Genomic DNA, 12,866 nt, shown 5'->3' on the forward strand with positions numbered 1-12,866 from the left:
ATGAATTTATTAATATATATGTACATTTATGCAATTGCAGTATTCAACATCCTTCTAGGTCTCGTAAGTGATATAGGTACATCATACAACTGTGTCATCCTTCTATGTATCATTTGTGTTGTGAGGGATATCACACAGCTGTTTCGTCCTTCTATTACTCGCCTGTGATATAGGGATATCATACAGCTGTTTCGTCATTATGGGTCTCGTCTGTGATGTTAGGCACATCATACAGCTATTCCGTTCTTCTAGGACTCGTACATTGTATGTGATGTTTGGTACATCATACAGCTGTTTCGTCCTTCTAGGACTCCTCTGTGATGTAAGGGAAATCATACAGCTGTTACGCCTTCTAGCACTCGTTTGTGATGTTTGGGTTACCATACAACTGTTTCATCCTTCTGTGTCTCGTCTGTGATGTTAGGGACATCATACAGCTATATTGTTCTTCTAGGACTCGTTTGTGATGTAAGGGACATCATACAGCTGTTTCGTCCTTCTAGGACTCGTCTGTGATGGTAAGGCCATCATATAGCTGTTTCGTTCTTCTAGGACTCGTTTGTGATGTAAGGGACATCATACAGCTGATTCGTCCTTCTAGAACTTGTCTTTGATGTTTGGACATCATACAGCTGTTTGGTCCTTCTATGTCTCGTCTGTGATGTTAGGGACATCATACAGCTGTTTCGTCCTTCTAGTACTCGTTTGGGATGTTAAGGACATCATACAGCTGTTTCGTTCTTCTAGGACTCGTTTGTGATGTTGGGACATCATACAGCTGTTTTGTCCTCCTAGGACTCGTCTGCGATGTTAAGAACATCATCCAGCTGTTTTGTTCTTCTAGGACTCGTCTGTGATGTTTGGGACATCATACAGCGATATCGTCCTTCTTTGTCTCGTCTGTAATGTTTGGGACATCATACAAGTGTTTCCTACTTCTAGGACTCGTCTGTGATCGCTGATAGGTACATCATACAACTGTTTCGTCCTTCTAGGTCTCGTCTGCGATGTTAGGGGCACAATTCAGCTGTTTCCTACTTCTAGGACTCGGACTCGTCTGTGATGTTAGGGACGTCACACAGCTGTTTTGTCCTCCTAGGACTCGTCTGCGATGTTAAGAACATCATCCAGCTGTTTTGTTCTTCTAGGACTCGTCTGTGATGTTTGGGACATCATACAGCGATATCGTCCTTCTTTGTCTCGTATGTGATGTTAGGGACATCATACAAGTGTTTCCTACTTCTAGGACTCGTCTGTGATCGCTGATAGGTACATCATACAACTGTTTCGTCCTTCTAGGTCTCGTCTGCGATGTTAGGGGCACAATTCAGCTGTTTCCTACTTCTAGGACTCGGACTCGTCTGTGATGTTAGGGACGTCACACAGCAGTTTCGTTCTTCTAGGACTCGTCTGTGATGTTAGGGACATCATACTGCTGTTCCCTACTTCTAGTACTCCTCAGTAATGCTATAGACATCATACAGCTGTTTCGTCCTTTTAGGACTCGTCTGTTATGGTAAGGACATCATACAGCTGTTTCGTCCTTTTAAGACGTGTCTGTGATGTTAGGGATATCATACAGCTGTTTCGTCCTTCTAGGTCTCATCTTTGATACTAGAGGCCAAAATTACAGAAATCAAGACGGGAAGTAAGGAGGTTAAAAAGGGTCTAAACAATGTTACACGTAGAAGGGAAGATACATATGTACGTTACTCCAAAATTCTCCTACATTGCCAATACATTTTCTACATATTCCAGACAAATAACCATTTTCTAAAAAAGGAAGTCAACTCAGTTTTGATATTTGCAAAGAGTCGTCTGGTCTGGAAATAAACATACATGTACCATATTCTAATACACAAACTATACGTACATGTATATAATTATACTGTTTTATTCATAACAAATTACAATGTATGCTAGTGACCAGACTCCATTTAAGTCGAATTTTCGTTTGAAAGTGTTCTAGTCTATAGACCATTAAAATGCTGTAAGTTGCAAGATTACTTCAGAACATGGTATGTGTATAGTAACTGGTTCGGTTAGATGATTAGTCAATGCTATCCTTGAACTTCCGACTAACATATATTATTTTAATTCTTATTCCGGAGTACATCAATCGAACGTAACCTTAACCTATAGCGTCTACCAGCTGATTGAGTGTGACCTTGGCACAGCGTTTGTCAGGCTGATTAATGTGACCTTGACCTACAGCTTGTGGCAGGTTGATTCAATATGACCTTGACCTTCAGTTTGCATCAGGCTGATTAAATGCGGCCTTTGAATTGTTTACTCGTCTATCAATCTAAAAAAAGATCCATTCTAATAAACGGAAAGTAAACACACATTCGTGCATATTCAGACTATATGTTTGTCTGTATTATATCAGAACCTATCAAACGATAGTATTTCTTATCACAAGTCAATTAATCATGGAACACTAAAGGGTACGTGACTTAACACCAGCTTTCTGTACCTATCACTGGATTGTATCGACGATATTACGTATGAATGGTAGTTGTTATGTATATTCTCTACTCTTTTTATTGTAAATATCGTTACAATATATATTGTAATAACCAATGCAATAATTGTTATATATACATTGTAATATTTTTTATCATTCATATTTTAAGTGTCATTATAATATATATTATAATTAGTGTTATGATATATATTGTTATTTTTGTTAATACATGTATATATATTCTAATGATCGTTATTATACATATTGTAATAATTCCACTAAATAGGGTATATGCATTACCTCCCTATCATTATAATGAATTCATAATCAGTAGCACGCAATGACTATGATCATTGGATCAATAAAAGTCACGCGATAAATGTTCATTTCTTACATATCAAATTAAATTTGCAATTTTTTATTATAATTACTTGTATGAAACCTCTTTATTAAAATAAAACATTAGCACCATAGCTTGTAAAGTTTATTTTTTGTGTTGGTTTATGTGACTTAATGCTAACACGGTTCCAAAGATCTCTTGGACTGTTGATACCGAACGTAACTGGCAGCCGTTTCCTTTTTAATCTACAACACCTGGAGAGCTGTATTCCTGCATTACAACTACAAATTGGTTTACTAACGACATTTAGACAAATTAAACACAGAATCTAAATTAATCAACATATCATGGTATATCACATGTAATGCCCACAGCCAACATACTAGAGAGTAGATAGAAATCGACGGACCTTTGGTACAATGCACTTCAATGTGTCATTGTTTACTCTGAGATATTAATCTAACACTTACAATGTAAGAACAAATCATCAGATGTGTTGTGGTCACTGTTGGTGGATAACAAGTAAAACTACGCTAATGTGTCAGTGTTCATACATCATACATGTTTTCGTGGCGGAAGTTTACGTGTGGCGGAATTTAAGTGAAATACGCGATGGCAATTCGGCTGCGAACATTTCCCCCGCTATTTTATGAAGTATGAGGTATCTATGGAACAATTTCAAAAGAAAAACAATCGGAAATTACCCCTACGCGTATAGTTCACCTATTACAACTGTTTATAATTGCATTTAATTATTGGTAGATGTACAAAATTATTTGTATTTGTATGCAATTATTTAAAATCGAATGCAATTATTTGTAATGGTATGCATTCATTTGTAATTGTATGCAAAACAAATCATAGTTATATACCTATGGTTGTGTGTAATAATTCATAGTTATATAACTATGGTTGTATGTAATAATTCATAGTTATATACCTATGGTTATATGTAATAATTCATAGTTATATACCTATGGTTGTGTGAAATAATTCATAGTTATATACCTATGGTTGTATGTAATAATTCATAGTTATATACCTATGGTTGTATGTAATAATTCATAGTTATATACCTATGTTTGTATGTAATAATTCATAGTTATATACCTATGGTTGTGTGTAATTACTTGCAGTTATATGTAATTATTTATAGTTATAAGTAATGTTATTATGTTTTTTATGTTATTATTTGTAGTTGCATGCTAATATTTATAGTTGTAAGTAATTATGTATTGTTGTGTGGAATAATTTATAATTATATATAATTATTTGTAATTGTATGTAATTATGTGACGCTGTATGTAATTATCTATCGTTGTATGTAAGTATATATAGTTGTTAGTTTGTGTTATTGTTTTTATCCTGTTTGTAGTGGAATTATTCTGCCCATTTTCTGAGGATGTATACTGTCGCTCACGCTTATCTAAGTTATGGTTAACTGATAGGGTACACGTGCCTGAATGTACTCTTTTTTAATTCCAAATAACGCTACGTTTAAAACGCCATTAAACGTAACTGATTACAGGTGTAGTCCTAACGCAATACACTTTGGTAAGGTAGTTTGGTAATAGTCGGAAAAGTGATGTATTAAGCATAAAAGACTTTTATAATGATTCAATAATAACGACAGACATAAATGTTATTTTACAGTAATTTTGTACAGTTCATTATTATCGCCCTGATCTATTTTTGTCTCCTTAAAACTACCCAAGCTATTATTTCATATAACAATATTTGTTGTATTCAGTATTTGTACAAACAAAACAAAAATGCTCGTTAAATGTGTTTTATATAATCTGAAGTACATTTAAACAGCACCAATATTGACGGACGCTGAAAGTGAAGTATTCCCTGATACCGTCTGATGGTTGTTTAAGGGTTTGATAACAGTAAAGTAACTAGTCTAATCTTTAAAGTACACGATATTTTCACGGTTTAAAAACTTCCGCTATTAATTATCTAACAGTGCTCCATATCAATTTTTATAAACAGGATGTTGTTGTTAATGGACTTTTTGATATTTGACAAAAAGATTTTATGTGTAAAGATAACTAATTGAGCACTTCTTATTACGATCAAATACCGTTGCACATCGGAAATATGTGCAAAATGTAGAAAGTCTGTGAGCAAGAGGAATGCATTACAAATCAGAGTAAAAAATAGAACGAGGAAGATTGACATTAAAGTCCACCCATGTAGCTAGAATATAGATACACGATCACGTTAGATCTATTTTGTTTTCATTTGTTATTCCATTCTCTGGTACATTACGGTTAACTTAAGTTGTCTCAAAATTCATAAAAGCGCTATTCTAGATAGCTAATTACCAAATTGGTCAGCGTCGTCACACTCACAGGGGCTCGTTTCCGAATTTTGAGAAATGCTAGACAAGACAACAATGTAGGTACAGCGTTTACAAAAACGGTGAACAATTGGCAGTATCGACATGGTTTTTGACTTTGTTGTGGACATTCCCTGGTGTGAAATGTCTACCTTACTCCTGGATCCCAAACTGAACCCTGTGAAGTTGAACATCGTCTGCTAAGTTAGCGGCATTGATCTGACCTATTAGATATGGAATCTGTTTTGAACGAAATATCCCTGGAATAATTTTCTCCTAATGTCATCACTACTTTCATTTAGAATTAAAGAGCTGATATTCTTCTGAAAATGGCGTAAATCCAGTCGATAGAAACATGAGCGTGTCCGAGGAAAAAATCGAGTCTATCCGATGTAATACCAGTTCAACACCGCACTACTTCTAAATAATAACGATATATCATTGAACATAATTTTATTTATTGTGAACAATTTTGCGATATCTACACACGTAGTGAAATATATGATAAAGCTAAGTTTGTGTTATAGCAACAGGGACTATATTATAGATTCAGTAAGATTCGGAGGTTCTTGGGCTTGAGCTTACTGACGTCATTTATACGATAAGCGGGAAATTCAAACACCTATTTGCTTCAATAAAAAACGTAAAAGAAAGAAAATTGTTAAAGAAAAGAAAAAGAAAAAAACGACAAAAAATCTATATGAATGTAAATATAAGCATTGAACTGTTACCAGATGCTTATATACAATCGATATGAATACAATTTGGGAAACATCTAAATAGAATATTCAAATAAACTTTATTGATTTTGCAAATGCGAAACAAGTTATACAAACGTTTATGTATCACTTATGTAAGCCGGATGGGAGGAGCGAGAGTAGTTTATGGGTAGTATGTACTTACTCGGTAAATCTCATCCGGATCATATATGGTTTAATTAATTTCTAGATGTTTTCGATCATATTATTACAATGTATCCCCAAACAAGGAACTGACATGAGATATGATCAAAACCAGCTCCGTTCTGAAGGAGTTTACAAATCTCCTTTCTGCCATGTAGTCTAGACAAATCGGACGTCATGCAAGTACGCGTGAATGCTTGACACGTTCTGATTGGCATATTACATGTTCAGGCAAGTTATCTCCATTCACGCCTACGAACATGTCGATGTTGTGGGTAGTTTGTTTATCAAACAATTGTTCAACACATTGCTAAGTGGGCATGAATGATATAACATGAACGAGCTATCTCTGACGACACGAAAAGCACGTACAACGGATAACGGATTACAAGGAGCTCGATTAGAAAACGAGGAGACGTATCCAACCAAACCAGATAAGTCTAACTACCCGAAAAATATTAATAAATACATTGAATAAAAATACGATAAATACGATACCTGTACATTCTTCATTTGGCATCTAGGTTTGGTACTGATGCTCAGCAGCGTGAAAATTAAAATTGGTTTTTGTTTAGTCAATGTTCTCGGACGCTTTAGGTCTATTGATTCCATTATTATGCATTTGGGCCTTTGTTGGAACAGGATTGTTTGACATAACACGTTGGAATTATTTGGCAAGTTTAAAATATACAGGAAGTCACATATCAACCGTATAGTTGGCTAAAAATTAAGTTATAAAAAACCCAACATGAAATACATTTTATCCCGCTGAAGATATAACTCACACAGGTCCCTTGTATCTTATGTGTAAGATGTACATATCAAAGTGAATATACATCAGCACAAAACACAAGCACGATTTACAGATAGCGCTTGAGGATTTACGTAAGGTAGATAACTTAGCACAAAAAGCCTATATGCTTTTTGAAGGTAGCGTACACCCTTAAATGCTGAATTGAATTTAACACTCCTGTAGCAATGCGGTATCATTCGATCAACATGTCCCTGTGAGAATACGAGTGTATATCACATACATGGTATAGATTTATTATTAAGATACTAAATGTCACGTCTTCAGCATTTGTATACAGATAATGCTGAGGAAACCTATATATGTAAGTACATACATAGAAAACTGCAAATTTAGCAGACTGGCTGGAAACTTCATCCATTTTACAATGAGTTAGCAATGGAAAAGCCAGTCCATATACTGTATCGACTGGTGTATAAATGCCGTTAGATTTACAAATACGCATTTTGTAATCACTGTGATATTAGACAAGCATGTCTTTTGATCGTTTCTTGTCTTATACAGACCTAGAGACAACAATGTATTACAATAGAACCACGGTTGTCCTCTGGCGAATGGATTAAGAGTAAGTCCGTATTTCGCCCAGGAGATTGTCCACAAATGATTTGTATCCTATTTGAGAGATACGTTATATACTACTATAGTTTTATCTATAATATAAATATTTATATTCAATATTGGTTGTAACAAGTATTTTCACTGGCTTAGATATAATATGTTATCAGCCCATTAGGTAAAACCTGACGACATCGTTTGTAACGTTGCTTTTGATTGGCTGATACAGTAGCGTTATTATCCCTAAGGGGGAAAAGTCCATCAATAAAAACACATTTTGTATACAAAAGATTATATTGAAAGAGATATATCTTGAATATTTTTTTATTTGCTTTATAGAACGATTATGAAATTCGACCCATTTATTAAAATAAAAAAGGAGTGTACTCTAATTTAAAGTACACTCCGGTTTTTTTTAATTATGGATCCATACATTTAAAAAGTATACACATATATCAAAATTAATCTTCAATCAATTTCATTGTAATGAATAAGTCGATTTTAACTCACAAAAATCAAGAACAAAGTAGTTCGCAATCAAAACTACCGAACATGTTCAATGGCCTTTTAATGATTTTCTATGATAAACTGAAAATATCCCAAATCAAACAAACCCTACCGTCAACATACAAATACAAAATATGCTATAGTAAGAACACAATTTACGATATAGTATATCGTACAGTACTATAGAGTGTCACTAGGCAATGGTAAAATCCCAACACACAAACAATTATATAAGAAACAGAACTCAAACGAACGATGCCACAATAATATCAACTTATAAAATTACAATGTATGTTCAGCTATTTTGAACGTTTCTTGCCAATTATGATTTATTTTCCATCGTCCTGTTTGGATTACCCAAGAGGCCTAAAAGGATTAACGCGCTCTATAATGTCGTTATATATCGGTATACAGAGTGCCTTTACAGAAGTATCATCTAAACGTGGTAATAACTCGTCTTTTTCTATTTCTCCTCAACAGAAAAAGACAAAATATACCAAATCATCATCGCATATTTCCAAAAAGCAAAAAAGGTTATATTGGTGTTGAAACAACATGCCTATAAATCATATTACGTTGTTATCGCTAGAGTTTTTGCTATATGTGCGTATTACAATAGAAATCAGTCAAGATATGGCAAACATGTTATAATAGTACCAACACGACTATTATATCGAAAATTGCAAGTTACTCAGTTATTACATGTATTATCGACACAAAATCTAAATGAAAAAAAAATGCTGTTCTATATCACCGCCTCCTCTGCGTTACTTGGCCTCGGACACCTGTTTGTACTGGTGCTGACGATGCGTACAAATTATGTTCTATTATAAGAAACTTGTGTTGTGCTCTACCTACAACAATGCAATATATTTCTAAATTCCAAGCATCTCTTGGTGATACCGATGCTTCATTACAAAACAAATCGCTCTTCGCAAGATAACAAGCACTTGTCTCTGTCAGGTGAACAGCCTGGTTTTCACTGTAAATCTTCCACGTTCTACGAGAACGCAAAACCCTCGGTCATTCTAGCTAGATTATAACAGTCATATGTCAAACATGAGGGCAGTGTAGCGTTCTGCTGCTGTTACGGGCGCTCTCATAGCTATTTACCAAACAGCTTTGCATTTGCAGTTAAATGGATGCTTGGAGACCACCCGAAAGAATACTGAGAAGTGCTCTCTTAAGGACAATAGTCTTCTAATGGGCCGTCGTTATAAATAAACAGGGTAACGTTGATTAGAATTTGTGATATGGAATACATCTGTAAGAACCGATTGGTTAATGAGGGCGGATTCTACAACAGATTTGGGTTTACATTTCTGTAAAGTAGGCGAAATTATTGTATGCACTTGAACACCAACTCAGGACATGCGAAAATATCTGATATTTCTTCAAACGGCGTTAATAACCATCAGGTGCAAATCGATTTCCGCTTCTGATTTCGTCTAAGATTCACCGGCTAATGGAACGATCTATTATCTATTACTTTCGATTTAAAATAGGTCTCAGCAGCTACAGAACATATAACACCATACAATAGATATGTAGGTCAACAATCTGTTTTAGACAAAACATAAGTAATGGTAATACAAAATGAATTTCATCATCACTAGAAAAGCTAAATTATTAACATACAGTATCTGTTGAAATTGTAATTGACGCCTTGAATGTATTAAATATACCATTTTTTATGACAAAACATTAATTTGGCTGGTTAACTGTTTAATTCAATATTAATTCATAAAACACTATTTGACTAAAGTAAAAGTTATTTTCTTACTGTATCTATTTCTACTTTATAGTTAGACAGATATTGCTACAATGCAAGATAAAGTTATGTTTTGTTGTGTTCGTCTCGTTGGTTCATGTTATTATTTGCTAATGAACAAGTCAATCGAGCACTAACTGATGTTTGCAGACTGATATCTGATAATACCCTGTGAGTTGCGGAACGTACCCTTCTGTAAGTGTGAAATTAGTTAATTATATTCCTTGTTGATGTTATACTTTGTACACACAATTGCCACTGGGATCCGAGCGAGGGGAGTAAATGAGCTGGACGTGTCTGTTTGGAATGTAAGGATTCTGACGACTTGTCGACAAAGAGTTCAGCGATCGTGGCCTAATACACTAGGACTCGGCAGATGGTATTATCGACGGAGAGATTCTTTACAAACACATTTTGATCGAATTAAGATATCACGGCCTCGCACATTCAGCGTCAAGAAAGAGAAAATCGGGACGTTACAGAAAACAGACTAAGACGAACGCCACACTGGCCTGACGTGGAACGATTTTAATCTTAATTTTCTTCGATATGAGACGAGAAGACCATATCTGGTGATCACGAAGCCACGTGACTATCCCTAACAATCCAATAATCAATGACATCCGCTCTACTTCCTCTGTAGTTGATAGCTGTCTCGCGCAGTTTATATATGACTAATTGTGTGATCCATATTACACGTGTATATCGCGTATTGGGATATGTCGATGTTCTTGTTGTCTTGCGAGCAATATGGGTTATTACAAATGAAACCAATATAAAACTTGGATCACTATTAGGGATAAGCTTTGTTTCATTATTAGATGTTGATACATCAAATCCATTACAATGGTCTGGCCGCCATTCGGTTCCTCTATGTTTACCTAGTCCGCAATATCGCTTTAATCTAAAATTAACAGAAATACAGTACATAAAACATACCTTTGAATTTCTTTGATCACAATAAAATGACTGAATAGAAGAAACCTCAAGGATGGGGCAATAAAATAGTGCTCTTTTTTTATATGCGTATACTCATATCAATGGGGATTGCTATAGGTCAAGGATCCACCTAACACCATTCCATTAAAATTGTGCGCATGTGCATGTCCTGACATGGGACCTTTAAAGTCAATCGCAGTTGCCGCATACACTTGCTGAAGTCGTGGAGGTGTTTGCATGGGATTTTTTTTCTAATTAAATTTATCACTATGCTTATCTCATGTTTCTCAATATGATATATTATATCAAAATAACAGTAAATACATACTGTATACTGTTAAAAAAAACTGTTGAGAAAATTAAAAAAAAATGGAGTGAGGCCGGCGCTAATGTGAAATCTCCATAGGCGTTAACCCCACCTTTGGTGAAAATCGGTCAATAAATTGATTTGACCAATCGTAGGCAACGAAAGTGTTTGTCATCAAGGATTACGTCCCAAATAGTTCATGTTGTAAAACTACGGCTGATGGTCATCAATTCTAACCCGAAGGTTTATTATTGTCCGGCAAGACATTTCTTATGAAAACCCAGCACAATGTAAATATTCCTGACTAAAAGAAACGGAGAAAAATTCGCTTGATGGAAGGAAATACTAAACCACTAATGAAAAAGTTAAAATCTTGAGTCATGTGGGAATTGCCTCTCGCTTTATATCTTAATTTCAAATATGGAATATTTTTCGATAGTAATACCGAGTGATAAATGTACGAACATAAGATAGGGGTATTACTAAACTATCTAGATTATAAAACAGAGAATGAGGACAAAAGCAATAATGAAACACACTATTTTTGTTTAATACAAATTATCCATACAAGAAATGCATACATAAATGTGTTCAGTAGCCTTGATTTTAATAATCATTTTAAATGCCATTAAATACGTTGATGTTTCCGCAGAGTGTTTGATGGGTTGTTTCTATGCAGGTTAATTGACATATTGTTACAGCAATAGTCAGGGGACTATCATCACTGGAATTTGATGTGTCAGGAGGGTAATCGACGTTTCACTGCTGACACACAAACAATATCATGCCATCAGATATGATGGCGATTGTTTTGAAGTTAATAAAAATAATTATAATTGCTGTTTCTAACCAGGTCCATGCAAAACGCAATCTGCTATCTTTCTGTTCTGATGCTGCCTAACATGATATAGGGTACAATTGTAGACTCTGGTCACAAGGGAACTATATGATTACACCTAAATTCATAACTTACTCGTAGACAAATTTCAATTGAAACGACATTAATTCGTTCATGCATAGCAATCTTTAAAACAAGGCATGCAGCGAAAATTTACAAAGGCTTTTCTCTCATCATGGGAATTCGATATCTTAACGGAGGTTAAAATCATGTACAATTTACTTTAAACTATAAGCGAATCTTAGTATATATCAATTACTCTAATTGGTCAACATCCAAAAAACCCACGTGGTAGGGCCGATCATCAATTAGACTTCCATGTTGAAATAGATTTTTGATTTTGTACATGACCTATGTCAGAAACATAAGCTGCACTTTTATATCTATATTTGTTTTAGTTATCAACGGTTTACACCACCCGACGTAATCAAGGATAGGATGAGTTAATGACTACGTTAACCTGTCAAAAATATAGACGATACAATTTTGATTTGAGCAGTATGGCAACACACAGTCATAAAATTCAGACTACAGACGAACAAAGGGTGCCAATGGAGTCTTAAATAGAGGATAAGGGAGAAAAGTGCAGATATGGTTCAAAGAAATCAATTCCACTTTCATTGAATTATCCGTAACCGAATACATTGAAGAAGGCATCCGAATTAAAACAATTTAAAGGCAATTGAAAAAAAAACAGACATTAAAATGAGACCGTAATTCTAACTCGGAATCGATAAAACGAGATTAAAATACCAACAAAAAAGGTAGATTTACATGGAGACCAGTGACAAAAGTACCAGAATTATCAGACCAGGTGTTTTGCAATGGTAAGCGTCTTCTGCTTTAAGCAATACCCCCGCCATGTCACTTCATGGCAAAGTCAATGGAAATAAAATAAATAAATATTTCAGAGGATCAGAATGTGTGATACCAACACGACTCCGACAACAGAAACTGGGAAAATATCACCACATAGCTTGAAAGGCAACTAACCAACCCGAACATCACAAACTGGGGAAATATCA

This window comes from Pecten maximus, chromosome 12, assembly GCF_902652985.1.
Source record: "Pecten maximus chromosome 12, xPecMax1.1, whole genome shotgun sequence".
In the NCBI taxonomy this organism is placed as follows: Eukaryota; Metazoa; Mollusca; class Bivalvia; order Pectinida; family Pectinidae; genus Pecten; species Pecten maximus.